Genomic DNA, 15,904 nt, shown 5'->3' with positions numbered 1-15,904 from the left:
CTCCGCAGCCCCGTTCCAGTGCTGGGACAACTCACACAGGTGCACCAGCACCTACCCACTTGGCTTCCTTGGGAGGAGCTAGGCTGTATCCTGTCTGCTCTGCACTACTACACATGTGCAAGGTGTCTGCGCCTGCACAGTAGCATGGATGCGGTTGGGCTCGGCTATTTTCACCAGAGCCAGAGGGGGTGATGTTAGTACGCGTGAGCAGAGAGGCCTCTCTTAGGGGTCGCAGCAAACCGGCTGGCTGAGGAGGATGGGGAAAGCCTCTTTAGGATCCAGAAACTTCCCTCTTCTGAGATAAATATCAGGGACAAACCCAGGATTTTCAAGGGGGGATTCCTGAAAGGTCTCTCTCAGCCACACACAATACAGTAAAATGATGCTAGTGATAGAACTGCCCTGTTGGATACAGGTGGACGTACCGCCCGAGACAGATCGGAAGCCACGAGATTCTGCACGAAATTCTCCACGCAACATCGAGAGGTCTCCAAAATTTTGGAGAAACACTGTCACATTCTCACCAATGACACCAAATTAAGTACAATTGTAACAAGGACTCTCCTTTTTTCATTCCGTAGAGCACCATCTTTACGGGATTTTTTGGTTAGCAGCCATTTTGTGGATCCCCAGGCCAGCACAAAACACTGTAAGGTCACCGGTATATACACTTGTGGCGGGTGTTCAGTATGTCGATACTTTCAGGTGGGCAGATCAATTCGCCTACCAGTTGGTCGTAAATGGCATTTCCCACATTACGTGAATTGCAGTACTACCCTTGTGGTATACCTGCTACTCTGCCCATGTGGGGCGTTTTATGTGGGAAAAACTAAAAATGAATTCCGTTTAAGAATTTCACAACACATTGCAAGTATTAAAAGTACAAATTTAAATAATCTTACCCCCGTAGCGAGACATTTTAAGTCCGCTCATGGAGGTAAGTTTCAGTGTTTGCACTTTGTTGGCTTGGATCGCATCCACAATGCTGTGAGGGGTGGTAATATGGATCGCTTACTCTTACAACGAGAAGCACGTTGGATTTTTGATCTTGAGGCAACTAAACTACCGGGCCTCAATGAAAATACCAGTTACGTCCCTTTTCTCCCACTTCAGTGACTGGGTCTATATATCCTTTGTTGGGGCTGCTTTTCACTCTGCTGTCTGTGTCTGTGTTGCATGTCCAGGGATGAGGGGCCTGGGGCTTCCCGCTGGAGCATCTTATCCATTGTACTCTGCGTTACTATCTTTTATAATATGTTATGATATGTTGAGTTGCTGATTAAAAGCATGCCCCCACCTGAGTCAGAATGTGCGCTTATGCACATTCATGGCTCTATATGATGGGGCTAATCTAGTCATTGCTGTGGAGCGGAGTCGCATATGCTGTCATGTATATTTCTAAATAATTTTTGCCATTTGGCTATTTTTTATATGTATTTCTATCTTCTGATCAGGATAAATGCTTTTGTCACATAAGTATATATAATGCAAATTTATGTTTGGGCTGGATGCTTTGCTGCTGTTGTGCTGCCGCCGTCCAATCCGGCTGCTCTCTGGCGTCCCCCGCCCCCTCCCCTGGGCCTGCGTGCGGGTGGGCGGGGCTTGGCGGACGCGCCATGTGCGCTATTGGGCGCGCCCGTCGTGTCTGCCCGCCCCCCTGCTCGCGTTAGCCCTGGGGTGGGGGCGGGGGGCGCCGCATCTTGCGACCGGATTTGATGGCGGCCTAAAATTAGCCGCAGCATCGTTTACGGAGGGACACGCCTCCTGAAGAAGCCGGGAGAGCCGGCGAAATCGATTGAGGACGCTGTCCTCCATCATGGTCACGCCATCCTCATGTTCCCACGCCGTCTAGCCGGGCCCCTGGCTTCTCTTCGCACAGCACCACAATTCTCTGTTTAGCTGGCTGGCTCATATCTCACCACAAGCCATTGGACCTTTTCATCTGGGGACACAGTAAGAGCCCACAGGGCATATATGTTGCTACTAACGGAGCAAACCACTATATGGCTGCACAGTAACTTTACCATTGCTATATGCCATGCTGCATTGACATGCATTGAACTGGTGCTTCATCTGCTTTGCTACTTTGCCTGATTGGCTAACCTAACGGAGCAAACTACTATATGGCTGCACAGAAACTTTACCATCGCTATCTATGCATGAACTTTCACTCTATGCATTCTGCCATGATTTGATTTGCTTATGCCATGCTGCATTGACATGCGCTGAACTGTTGCCTCACTTGCTTTGCTACTCTATCTGACTGGCTAACCTGCATTACTATGTTTGCTGCTAACAGTCTATGCCATGGTTACACATGGCTGTGGTGATTTTTGAGCTATGGAGATATAAAGATCTCGCTTTGTTCTACTGAGCTGGCACATGTACACAGACTGCACTGTATATGGAACCTTCTGTCATATGGAGAAATCATTTGTTTGTGACTCCTTTTGTTGCTATGAAGTGTGCCTCTAGATATTAACTGGAGTGAAGCTCCCCAGTGAAACTCATATATCACGAACAGTCTTCCTGCCTTACAATTAGAGGCTGCGCAGCCATTAGTACTGTTCATGTGCACATGACCTAGGAATATTTGGTGGTTGTGGATGTGTAGCCTTTTTTCGGGGGGCTTGGGGTGGTACTGGCTGGGTTAATGTGGGCGGTGGGTTGCCTGGTGGATTTTTTAGACCTTTCATGTTTTAATATTTTGGATAAATAATATAAATAAAGTTTTGTACGCATTTTGAATAAGGACTGTTTGTATTCAATCAGGTCATACCCCTCCTCTACTTCATCTCATAGTTTATTTACAATACAGTAAAATAATAAGGGAGGACATCAGGCTGGGTACTCATAATGCAATTTCCCGTCCGACTGACAAGATCTGACAATTATTTCCTAAATGTCCAATCTACTCAATCAGGAGCAGTTTGGATACAGATAATAATGAGGACAGTCGATATTGCTAATGAAGGGGAGAGTGAAGTATTCACACAGCAGGATACAGGACAGTGCTCATACCTGACTCTGTTAAGTTTCCCAGAGCTGCTCCATGCTCTGCACACACACTGCTGGTGCTTCATCCAAAGTCAATTGTAGCAGGTAAAAAAAGGGGGCAGTGTTGTGAGCGGCAGATATTCTGGGGTCTCAACTTGTGCCTCTCCCCAGACACTGCACTGGCCCGGTCTGAGAGGGGATTCTGTGCAGCTGTAATGACCGTCACCCCACCTGCATTTGCCTATGGATATAGGTTCCTGCTGCCTGAAAGCCAGCCCTTTTTGGGTGTACTATCCACTTCATTAATTTGTAGGTTATTGTGTTGTGGGTTACACATTAATGTACATTGTATTACTCTGAAGTAATTGAGAAATACTGTATGTATAGGATCAGTTTTCAGTGTCTTTGTAGCACAGACAACAAGGTGTTGCACTTTGACCATAAAGGTGTTGCACTCTGACCATACTCCTAGCTTGTCCATACTTTGTCATGTTACAGGTTCTCTTTGAGTGTGACATCTCCCTGCAGCTTTTATGTTTCTGTACCTGAAATCTGTTCTGCTTTCTGCTCTGCAATAAACTTTCTGTTATCTGCAAGCTGCCTCTTGATGTATCATTTCACCACTGAACACACTTATTGCATAAATATCCAAATAACATGCAAATGTATTTTACAGGTGGTTAATTGATGGAAATGAGGACTCAGCTAATATGCCAGATTAGTCCTTTTTTTAAATTACACAGCTTCTGTAAAATGACATGAGCAAGGCTTGTATTAATGATCCGGGGAGGAGCAGAAATGAACATGAAGGTTTCTTTTCCCTTGCATGAACTTACAATGCTTAAGGGCTTGTTTACAAATGTAGCACAGAGCTCTGCATTGCACATGATTCCTCGAGGGTGGCGCTTGTGATCCCATTCATTATAATGAAAGGGATCATGGGCGCAAATGGGCAAAAATGCAGGCAACCATGCGCTTCGACTCAGTGGTGAATGGCAGCGCATGTATGGAAACATCAGGCAGTGCAGTCTATGCCCTGTCTGATGTCCTCTGACAGCGGGTGCATTAAAAGTGCGCATATAGAAACGAGCCCTTACTCTGCTTACAAAATCTCAAAGAAGGGGGGGTGTAAGAGTTGTGGGGAGGTCATGGCTGGATTTCAGGCAAGGCCACAAAGGCCATGGCCCAGGGCAACAAGAAGCAAGGGGCGGGCAGTGGTCTGGCGCACTCATGTAGTCAAGCTGCCACACATGTTAACTGCAGTGGTCAAGCAAGTGTCTGGGACTTTTGAGGCAAGCTGTCACTCACTGTCTATCAAGCAAGCAAACACTATATGGCCAGGCCTGGATTTACATCACAGGAGCTTATAGGCACAGATGTCCTGGCACCTTTGTCCTCTATGGGCCTACAACCCCCCGCCCCCCCCCCCCCCCCCCCCAACTGCACTGCAAGTATGCTGGCTGGCCCAGCTGTCACTTCTCCCTTACTTCCCTTGACAGTCATATGTTTCTACAGATGTCCTTTAGTGTTAGGTAGCTAGAGGAACCTCAATATTAGGTAGCTAGAGGTGCCCCTAACTGAAGGGAGATCTCGTCTATGGAATGCTGAAAACTGGGTAAGTGACCTCTCATTTACACTCTTATCAGGATTCTACATAGGGAAGGAGGGAGGGAGGCACTCGAGGAGGGAAGTGAGCCGCCTTTCCACCATCAGGCGCCTGTAAGCACGTGCCTACAGTGCCTTATGGTAAATACAGCCCTGTATATGGCCCATAAATTAGCAGTACACATGGATATCAAAAAGTAGTATCACAATTTATTAGATAATCAAAAAATCACTATAAGACAGTTTAAAAGCTTTTAAAATATGCTTCTTCACAAAGACCACAATAACATCATATATTATATATCATTGTCCTATTAGGAGCTGTATCATAACAATTAAACCAATAGTGGGTGTATAAGAATGAATATAGACACCACCTGTGGTGCTCAGATAGAGCTACCAACAGGTGTAGAACACCGGGATCATAAGTATTGTATCAAGAGTGAATATGCTCAAGTGAAAAGGTCCTTCTAGGACCAGACCAATTAATCAAAAAAGTAATACAGTAAAGTGCATCATAAGGTCAAACAGTATTAAAAATATGCATGAAATAAGATTGACAGGTGACTGTGAATGAGGTGACTATGATCTCAGAAACATAAATGGAAGTGTACAATGAGAGGCAATACTACACCCAGACCATGAATGGAAGACTGGATCAGCATGGAGCGGAGGAGACAGCCCCCGGAGGATGGCTCCACCGGTATCGTGGCGGTCAAGCCGCTTTTTCAAGAGATGCAGGGGAAGACTCCTAGCATGTTTGGCGTCTAGTGCCGAACTAATTAATGAAAAGGGAGGTCACATGTGCCCGCTATCCACAGCCGCACATGTAATGCCGGCCAGATGACGTCCCCAACCAATCCGGAGAGCTTCCTGTAACAGCGGAACCACGCTGGAACGCAGGAAGTAGGTATGTATAAAGCCCAGTAGCACTAAAGGGCATAGGGACAGAAATTATTCATTAATGGCCAAGGTGCATAATAGATAATGGGAGAAAGAAGGCAAAACTGTATAAGGAGATGTTGCATACTGTCAATCTTATTTCGCAGTAGTGTTCACAGTCAATAATACAGTATATAAATAATAGCAGTCATGCAACCCATTATGAATAAGCAGGCCACACATATTATAGGTGATACATCATTCACAATTAAAGGAGCCATACATAGTAAAAGTCCATTAGTGTATTACATGAAAAGTTCCAGTATATGGCATCAAGAGGGCAATCCTGAATGTCACGACGCAGAGTAAACAGCGCAAAGAGTCCCAGAGTTCATAATACACGACGGAAAAGGCCAATCAAAGCAGAGTGAATCCAACAAGTCCAGGGGATCCAGGAAGGTCCATAGGAAAAGGAGGTCCAACAAAAGGAGTCCATCTCATAGTATAATCAATTACATGTTATCACAGGAATAGTTGTTACGCAGCACATGACAGCGTCCACATCAAGACGGTAATCACACCATTTCTGAAAGGGAAACAGATCACTATTGAAAAACCAACAATTTTATAGAAAAATGTAACTCCTCATTTAGACTCCTGGGAAATTTAGTAGATTATAGATCCATCTTGTCTCTTTTTGTAAGAGTTTATTAACAATATCTCCGTACAGGGATGTACCATAAGGCAGTGTAGGCACTTGCCTACAGGCGCCTGGTGATGGAAAGGCGGCTCATTCGCCTCCCCTAATGCCTCCCTTTTTCCTGAAGAAGAGGTTACTCGCCCTGCTCTCAGCATTCCACTGACAAGATCTCCCTGCAGTCAGGGTCACCACTAGCTACTTAATACTAAGCATGGGCGTAACAATAGGGGATGCAGCCCCTGCTCTCGTGGGGGGCCTGGGCCCCCCCTGGGGCCCACTCAGGGCAGTTTTTGGGCACTGGAGGGGTCACAGCATGAGGGGAGAGCTTGGTAGCATGTCGGTGGGGAGGGGGGGCGTTCCCCCCTTCCCTCACCTCGGGCTTTCCCCTCTGCGTCCCCCTCCAGCATTGAATAGAGCGTATGCAGGCGGCGGGCAGCGGCAGATACATACCCTCCTTGCATTCCAGCGTGGATGTTTCTCCCTCCAGTGTCTGATGCGATTTCCTGTTTATACAGGAAGTCGCGCCAGAAGCTAGAGAGTGGAACATCCGTAGAACACAAGGAAGGTATGTATCTGCCGCTGCCAGCCGCCTGCATACGCTCTATTCAATGCTGGAGGGGAGCGCAGAGGGGAGAGTCCAAGGTAAGAGAGGAGGGGGAACATCCCCCCTCCCCACCGACATGCTACCAAGCTCTCCACTCATGCTGCAACCCCTCCAGTCCCCAAAAACGGCCCTGAGCAGGCCCGGGGGGAAGGGGGCCCGCTTAGAATTTCTGCAGGGGGGCACGGCGATTGCTAGTTACGCGCCTGATACTGAGGATAGCTCTGGCTACCTAATACTATGGGGCACATGTAGCTGCCTATCATGGGAAGTAATCGAGAGGTGACAGCTGGGACAGCCAGCACACTCGCGGAGCAGTTTAGTGGGGGTTTGTAGGTACATGGAGGTTGAAGTCTAGGGTGCCAGGACATCTGTGCATATAGGCTCCCATGATGTAAATCTTGGCCTGCTTACCTATAAAACTGTTTATCTGTTCTAAGCCATACACCTGGAGGCCAGTATAGGAAGAACCATGAACATGAAAAAAATGGTCAGCAACAGATGTAAGAATTTTGCCTTCATTGTAGTCCCTTTCAGCTAATCTAATATTCGAAAGATGCTGTTGTATACTTTTTTCATGGCATTTTTGGTCTGACCTATATATAGCTTGGGACATAAGCACTTAAGGGCATGGATCATTCCTGTAGATCTACAATCCATAATAAGGGTCTGTCGTCTCATGAATGGGCAGAAATTATAGTCCCAGCAAAGGTAACTTCCAGACACCAAGGATCTTTTTGTTCTACCTGTTGTGTTTCTAAAATGGCTAGGGCATAAACTATCCTTAAGAGTAGGACACCTTTTGGCCATAATGGATAGGGAGTAACGTTTTTTGAAGTCCACATCAGATAAAAAGATAGGCCAAGCTTCACTTAGGGCCTTATAAATCTGTAGCCAGCCATATTATACATAGTGCTTACCACATTGTCCGATCTTCTTGGTCTGTGATTGATTAATTCACTATGTGTTTTCATACGAGCTCTGTGGAACGCTCGCTTATCACCTTCCTGGGGTACCCCCATTACTGGAGTCTCTGTTTGAGGTCATCTGCTTGTCTGAAAAAAATCATCATCATTTGTGCACAGTCTCCTTAGTCTGTAGAATTGGCTAACAGGAATATTGCCCTTAAATGATTTATTGTGTGCACTCTGATGAGTGCAATAAACTACCGTATTTCGCGCCGTATAAGACGCTCCGGAATATAAGACGCACCCAAGTTTAGAGGGCAAAAACCTGGGAAAAAATATATATATTAAATCTGGTGCGTCTATATTCCAGGAGCGTCTTTGTACATGTTGTGTCCTCCTGTGTACTTTATCTCTCCACCTGTGTGCCCCATCTGTCCTTCTGTGTGCCATCTCCCACATGTGTCCTCCTGTGTCCTCTCCCCCATGTGTCCTGTGTGCTCCTTCTCCCCATGTGTCCTCCTGTGTCCTGTCTTCCACATGTGTCCTCCTGTGTCCTGGCTCCATGTGTCCTCCTGTGTCCTGGCTCCATGTGTCCTGGCTGGCTCCATGTGTCCTCCTGTGTCCTGTCTCCATGTGTCCTCCTGTGTCCTGTCTCCATGTGTCCTCCTGTGTCCTGGCTCCATGTGTCCTGACTGGCTCCATGTGTCCTGGCTGGCTCCATGTGTCCTCCTGTGTCCTGTCTCCATGTGTCCTCCTGTGTCCTGGCTCCATGTGTCCTCCTGTGTCCTGGCTCCATGTGTCCTCCTGTGTCCTGGCTCCATGTGTCCTGGCTGGCTCCATGTGTCCTCATGTGTCCTGGCCCCCCCACGTGTCCTTCTTTGACTGCCTCCCCGCATGCCTCAGCTTTTCCCCTCTATTTTCCTCCCTCCATGTGCGCATCTCCCCGCTCCCCCCCCCCCTGTCTCCGATATGCCCGGTGTAAATCCTTCCCCCCTGTGTGGGCAATCACTGTGCCTGGCTCCCCCGCGTGCCTTAGCTTTTCCCCTCTATTTTCCTCCTGCCCCCCTCCATGTGCGCATCTCTCCGCCCCCCCCCCCCCGTGTCTCCGATATATGCCCGATGTAAATATTTCCCCCCTCCGGGTCTGCAGCTGCAGCGGCTTACCTAATACATGCCGCCACGAAGTCTGCAGACAGCCGGCTACTCCATATGTTTCCTCTACTGCGCGGCCTGTACTGATTGCGTCATCAGTAGCCGCGCAGTAGAGGAAACATATGGAGTAGCCGGGTGTCTGCAGACTTCGCGGCGGCATGTATTAGGTAAGCCGCTGCAGCTGCAGACCCGGAGGGGGGAAATATTTACATCGGGCATATCGGAGACACGGGGGGGGGGGGGGGGGGCGGAGAGAAGCGCACATGGAGGGGGGCAGGAGGAAAATAGAGGGGAAAAGCTAAGGCACGCGGGGGAGCCAGGCACAGTGATTGCCCACACAGGCAGGGAATCCCCAATGGCGGTGGTTTATAGCGGCGGGCGTTCGCAAGTTGGGGATTCCCTGCCTTTGCCGTATAAGACGCAGGGACTTTTTCTCCCCATTTTTTGGGGAGAAAAAGTGCGTCTTATACGGCGGAAAATACGGTATTTACCGCAGTGGGTTTGCGGAAGAGATCAGAGGTAAGTGTGCCTTCTTTCTGTATCTTAATTTTCACATTCAAAAATTCAATTTCACTTGGAGACATCTGCATAGTAAGAAAAATATTCATATCATTTGTGTTCAGTTCTGTAATGAATTGTCGACATAGATCTGCTGGACCGTTCCACATAATTAGCAGGTCATCAATGTAATGATACCAACTCATGATATAGGGATGGTATGCCACAATTGCTCACCAAAGACTACATCTCATTCCCAGAACCCAGAGAAAAGGTTTGCGATGGCCAGTGCACATTTGGCACCCATGGCCACGCCACAAAGCTGTTTGTAATATTTCCCATTAAATATAAAGTAGTTGTGGTTAAAGGGATACTGTAGAGGGTCGGGGGAAAATGAGTTGAACTTACCCGCGGCTTCTAATGGTCCCCTGCAGACATCCTGTGCCAGCGCAGCCACTCACCAATGCTCCAGCCCCACCTCCGGTTCACTTCTGGAATTTCAGACTATAAAGTATGAAAACCACTGCGCCTGCATTGCCATGTCCTCAATCCCGCTGATGTCACCAGGAGCGTACTGCGCAGACACAGACCATACTGGCACAGTGGTTTTTAGACTTTAAAGTCTGAAATTCCAGAAGTGAACTGGAGGCGGGGCCGGAGCATCGGTGAGTGGCTGCGCGGGCACAGGATGTCTGCGGGGGACCATTAGAAGCCCCGGGTAAGTTCAACTCATTTTCCCCTGACCCCCCTACAGTGTCCCTTTAAGTATATACTGTAAAAAGTTTAGTAGGAACCTATTCATCTGCACTGGAATTTTTCCATCCTCACTCAAGAAGGCTGTTGTAACACCACTAATTAAAAAAACATCTCTAGACCCCACCGAACTTGCTAACTACCGCCCAGTGTCACTTCTTCCATTTGCATCTAAATGTTGAACTAAGTCAGTATTTATCTGCAAATTCCTTGCTTGATCAGTTCCAGTCTGGCTTCCGGCCAAACCACTCCACAGAAACAGCCCTCAAAGTAGCCAATGATCTCCTCACAGCTAAATCCAAAGGCTATTATTCCATACTCATCCTTCTAGATCTGTCATCAGCATTCGACACTGTCAACCACACTCTACTCCTACAGATCCTTTCATCTATAGGAATAAAGGACCTCGCTCTCTCCTGGATATCTTCCTACCTCTCTGGAAGGACTTTCACTGTTTCTTATTCAGATCAGGCCTCTTCTTCACATCCTCTGTCTGTAGGGGTACCTCAAGGCTCTGTCCTTGGTCCCCTCCTCTTCTCCATCTACTTGCACGGTCTTGGTAACTTAATCACCTCATTTGGTTTTCAATACCACCTATATGCAGATGATACACAACTGTACCTCTCGGCCCCAAACCTTAACTCCCTCCTCACATGGGTTCCCGACTGCCTGTCCGCTATATCCTCTTTAATTGTCCTCTCGCTTCTTAAAACTTAATAGGAATAAAACTGAACTAATAGTCTTTCCACCATCCCTGTCCACCTCTTTGCCTGATATTACAATAAATGTAAACAACACGTCTATAACTTCATTTCCTAAAGCACGGTGCTTAGGGGTAATATTTGATTCTTCTATCTTATTTATTCCTCACATTAACTCCCTAACCAGCTCCTGTCATCTCCAACTCAAAAACCTAGCACGTATCTGACCTTTTCTCTCCCATGACACAACCAAAATGTTAGTACATGCTCTTATTATATCTGGATTGGACTATTGCAATATATTGCTTGGTGGACTTCCAACTAACCGACTAGCACCGCTCAATTCTATACTGAACTCTGCTGCTCGACTCATTCATCTCTCCTCTCGCTCTTCCTCTGCTGCTCCAGTGCTCCTCTCTGTCAAGCTCTTCACTGGCTACCAATTAACGAGAGGATTCAGTTCAAACTCTTAAACCTTACCTACAAAGCTCTCCATAATCTCTCTCCCCTGTACATCTCCTCACTAGTCTCCAGATACCAACCCAACCGCAATCTCAGATCTGCACACAAGCTTCTTCTATCCTCTTCTACAATTACCTCCTCACATTCACGTGTACAAGACTTCTCACGTGCCTCACCCCTCCTCTGGAATGCCCTTCCACAGCACATCCGCCATTCTCCCACCTTTGAAATCTTTGAACGCTCCCTCAAAACCCACCTTTTTCGACAAGCATATTCTCTAGCTTAGGCCATGCACCCACTAAATAACCTAATTACGCACTGCCTGTACATATACTGTATACATCCCCACCTCTTGTTTCCACCCCATTCCTTTAGATTGTAAGCTTGCAAGGGCAGGGCTCTCACCCTTTTGTGTCATGGAATGTTATCAATTTAATTGCTTGCACTCTGTTAGGCATTTATACATTCTAGTCATCATGTTAAATTTGCTAATATAATCAGCAGTTCTGTATTTTGTATCAGTGTTCATATTTGATGTATATCATTGTCTGTATCATTATGTATCCCTTGTTTGTTTTCTTACATTGTACAGCACCACGGAATATGTTGGCGCTTTATAAATAAATAATAATAATATGGAGGTCCGAGTTGGTCTGGTCTTCCATTTGTAAGAAGTATTTGGTGGTGGATATTGCCCACTGGTGAGAAATGTTCGTATATAATGATTCCACATCACAGGTAACCAAAAAAGTACCTGGAGGAAGTATGGTGTCATCAATTATTCGTAATAGGTCCAAGCTGTCCTGAAGATATGAGTCCAAAGCAGTCACATGATGCTGCAAGAAAAAATCCAGGAAATGTACAAGAGGGAGCTGTCAAACTGCTGATGCCAGATATAATGGGTCTATTTGGAGGGTTACTGATTGTTTTGTGTACCTTAGTAGAGATGGCCCGAACTTTTGCAGAAGTTCGATTCGCCCTATAATGCTCCATTAGGGTCAACTTTGACCCTCTACATCACAGTCAGCAGGCACATTGTAGCCAATCAGGCTACACTCAATACCGGAGCCACTCCCCCCCTTATATTAGGCAGGCTCCGCCGGCCATTACACTCACTCGTGTGCCAGCAGTAATTAGTAAAGTGACAGCTGCATCAGACTCTCTCATAGGGAAAGATTAGTTAGGCTCTTGGCTTGTTAGCTTGCTCACTCTACTGTTTAAACTTCCCCGGGTAGAAAGAAGTGAAGCCTGCTGGTTCGGAACCCAGCGGAGAAGAGACAGCGGTGACAGGGGGTACTCGCGCCGGCCGAAGCAGGTAATGTATGCGGAGGGGGTTGAGGGTGGCAGCGGCAGCACCACCACAGATTGTGATCGGTTTCATGCTGAAATCGATTCACAATCTGTTTGCAGTAAAGGCAGCCATACAATCCCTCTCTGATCAGATTCGATCAGAGAGGGATCTATCTGTTGGTCGAATCTGATGGCAAATCGACCAGTGTATGGCCACCTTTATTAAGATTACCTCTTTTGTGTTGGACCTTCGTATTAGCAATTGATTGCAGTATGACTTCAAAGAAAGCCCTAATAGTGGGAAAGTTCTGAAAACAGGGCATGTATTTAGATCTTGGTTTGAAAAGACGTGTACTTTGACTCCCCATATCCGCATTATTTTGATTTTCATCCAATAAATCCATCAGATCATTCAGGGCTTGGTGATCACCTCCATTCAATCCAGGATCCAATTCTGTTTGTGATTCAAAATGCTTTTTAAAAGCGGATTTTCTGCAAAATAGATATACCAGTAAGTATTTTACCAATTCAAATTTGTCTAAGATCTGAGTTGGTGAAAAGGTCAAGCCCCTCTGTAAAACTAATAATTCAGTCGAGGTGAGAATGTGCTGGGATAGATTAATTACATGTAATTGGTGTGTATGTGATCTTCCCCCAGTCGTTTGTGTTTCTGTACCGGTGTCAGGTGTCACTCACTGTCACCACTGGTCACTCTTCAAGTCCAACCTCCGACCTAGCAGAGCTGTGGGGGCTAGAAAGTTTGTCACATCAAAGCATGCGTGACCCAGTGATGGCTGGGGAAGTCACACAGTGCCGCTGGGACCAACAGATAGATCAGAGAAACCCCATGGCACAGGCGCAGCAAGAGTAATGTCCCTGAGAAGAATGAAAACTTGGATTAAGGGCACAGTAGGAAAGGAGAGGTCAAGATGGTATCAAAATGGTCTTTGCTATGTAGTTTAAAAAGAGCACCACCAAGGTCTTAAAGCATACCTCCCAACTTTTTAAAATGAGAAAGAGGGACACTTAAGCCACGCCCCTGATCACACCCCCGTCACACCCCTAGTCACGCATACCATAAAGATTGCATAAGAAAAATATGTTGTGTTATAATTCTAACCACACTGGTCCTTTCTATCCTGGTTCATTTTCCTTCATATTAACATTTTACAAATAGTAATCTATTAATTTAAAGGATGGAAATAAAGTTTAGAGTCAAACAAACACATTTTTTTAGTAGAGAAATACATATATTTACATAGAAAAAGGGACAAAGTCCTGAAAGAGGGACATATATGAGGAGGAAAGAGGGACAGAGGGCTCCCAAAGAGGGACAGTTGGGAGCTATGTTAAAGTGCCCATTCACTTTTTAATTTTACAGAATGATTAACCTTCTGATCTCAAAGCATCCATTGGGCCCAAAAATGGAATAAAAATGATAACCAATCTGATCATTTCAGATGGAATCGATCAGCAAAACAGATTGAGAAAACAATTGAGAAAACAATTGACAAATTTATCATATGTAGTCGATTGGCACCTTCAACAAATCCGGCCCTGGGGGAGGTGTTACTCCCTATTGCAAAATCCTCCATTGCCCATAGACTTTCAAGCGCCATAGTTATTTTATTCAAAAGATAATGATATGCTGTGCAAGAAAAGAATCTTTATAAACACCAACTTAACAATTAAAACTGTCAGTTTGCACATTTATCACTGCTTTACAAAAAGGGTCTATATGATTTGGCATCCTGTGCTTTGGACCTGGGCTTGTCATGAGAGTGTAATCCCCGCAACAACTTGTGCTGGCAAACATTATTGCTCGTGAGTTTTTGCCAAAGTAATTTTCGCATCGAAAATTGCGTTTTAAGATCCATTTTAAAATTAAAATGTTCATGAAAATACATTGCATTTTTGCAATATGGCAAAAATGCACAAAAAGGCAAGAAAATCTTTATTTTTACAGTGAAAATGCATTTTTTTTTCACGAAAATTATTATGAAAAGAATATTGGCATTTTTAGTACCCATCACTGTTGGCAGAAAACACAAGTTAGCATAAAAAGGCCTTATCGTTCACATGTACGTGAAACATTTTTGTTGAAGACTCCATTAACACCAAAAGTTATTACTTCAATTAGAATTATGTAGTTAGAAAAAAACAAAGTCTTGTAAAAGTAATACCTTTTAAACCCCTACCTTTTTAACAGGTTTCAGACCCTAAAATCAGGGGAAAAAATCATGCTGCCAGAATGCCTGCAGCAGCCCCTGCTCTCACTCACCTCCATGGGCTCCAGCGCTGCAATTATGCCTAGCGCTGTAACTTTTTGGTGAGATCAACTATGGCGATCTCGCCAGGGTGTTTCAGAGTCTCAGAGGACAAGGAGAATGGCTACCAACGTCTGGATCCCCGGGAGGTGAGTAAAAGATGCCCGCTGTCCACTCTACTCTGCCTAGCGCTCCCGGTAGGAAGTCTGAGCATAGCTCGGGATTACCGCCAGGGAGGTTAATGGCTAACTGATAAAGTTAAATGATGCAAGCTGTCTGGGATCTAGCCCCCTTCTTCAGGCATATTTCCAGATGTAAGCTGAAGTAAAACACTGATGCAGGTAAATAGTAAACATGAAGATGACAGCTGGTTACTGTTTAGCAGTTAGATGTCAGGTAATCATCAGGCTGGAGCCAGTGAGCTCATGCAAGCAGACATGAAATACAACAGGTTTCTGAAGAACATGAATTAGAATTATGCAAACTTTAAAATCGTGGACATTTCTAGAATACATCTGCTGCCTTAACTATGAGGTTTTTGTGTGGATAACTGTTCAGAAAGGCCCTTTCTGTAATCCACTGTTACAGAATCTTAAAGTGGGCAGCACGGTGTAGTGGTAGTGGGTCTCCCAGTAGGGGGCATTATCTGCCCAGAGTATGTATGTTCTCCTCGTATCTGTGTGGGTTTCCTCCGGGCACTCCGGTTTTCTCCTACATCCCAAAAACACATATAAGTTAATTGGCTTATAGTTTTTGTAATCCTCAGCGCTGTATGTTATAACACCCCTCCAGTTGCAGCCTGCAGTCACCCAGTGCACAACATAACAGTGTGGCCACCACCACGGGTACAAACCACAACACAGGCTTAAGTTACTTTGCAACAGGGGATTATGACAATTTATTTAAAAGATATTTCACAAATGTTAAAACAGCAACTTACATTTGAGGGTCCATGCACACTGGACCCTCCTTGCATTCAATCGCACATAAGGTATCTGCACCAGTATTCACTTCAGTGCACCTTATACATTAACCTTATAGGTCATTCCAGAGATATAGCCCTTCTCTCCTTCCCAACCAGGTTTCAG

The 15,904-nt window shown here is 45.7% G+C and overlaps 1 long non-coding RNA gene across 1 annotated transcript in view; it reads right to left on the bottom strand.

Annotated features, from left to right (window-relative positions):
* LOC137528819 (uncharacterized) overlaps positions 1–12,182 on the bottom strand; it is a 233,867-nt gene extending 221,685 nt beyond the window's left edge. The window contains exon 1 of the long non-coding RNA XR_011023474.1: positions 12,014–12,182. This is a non-coding gene — a long non-coding RNA (uncharacterized lncRNA). The remainder of the gene's footprint in view (positions 1–12,013) is intronic.
* Between the last annotated feature and the right edge of the window lie 3,722 nt (positions 12,183–15,904).

Source organism: Hyperolius riggenbachi, chromosome 8 (genome assembly GCF_040937935.1).
Source record: "Hyperolius riggenbachi isolate aHypRig1 chromosome 8, aHypRig1.pri, whole genome shotgun sequence".
In the NCBI taxonomy this organism is placed as follows: Eukaryota; Metazoa; Chordata; class Amphibia; order Anura; family Hyperoliidae; genus Hyperolius; species Hyperolius riggenbachi.
Note: the sequence above shows the minus strand (reverse complement) of the source record. Positions and strands in the feature narration are given on the sequence as shown.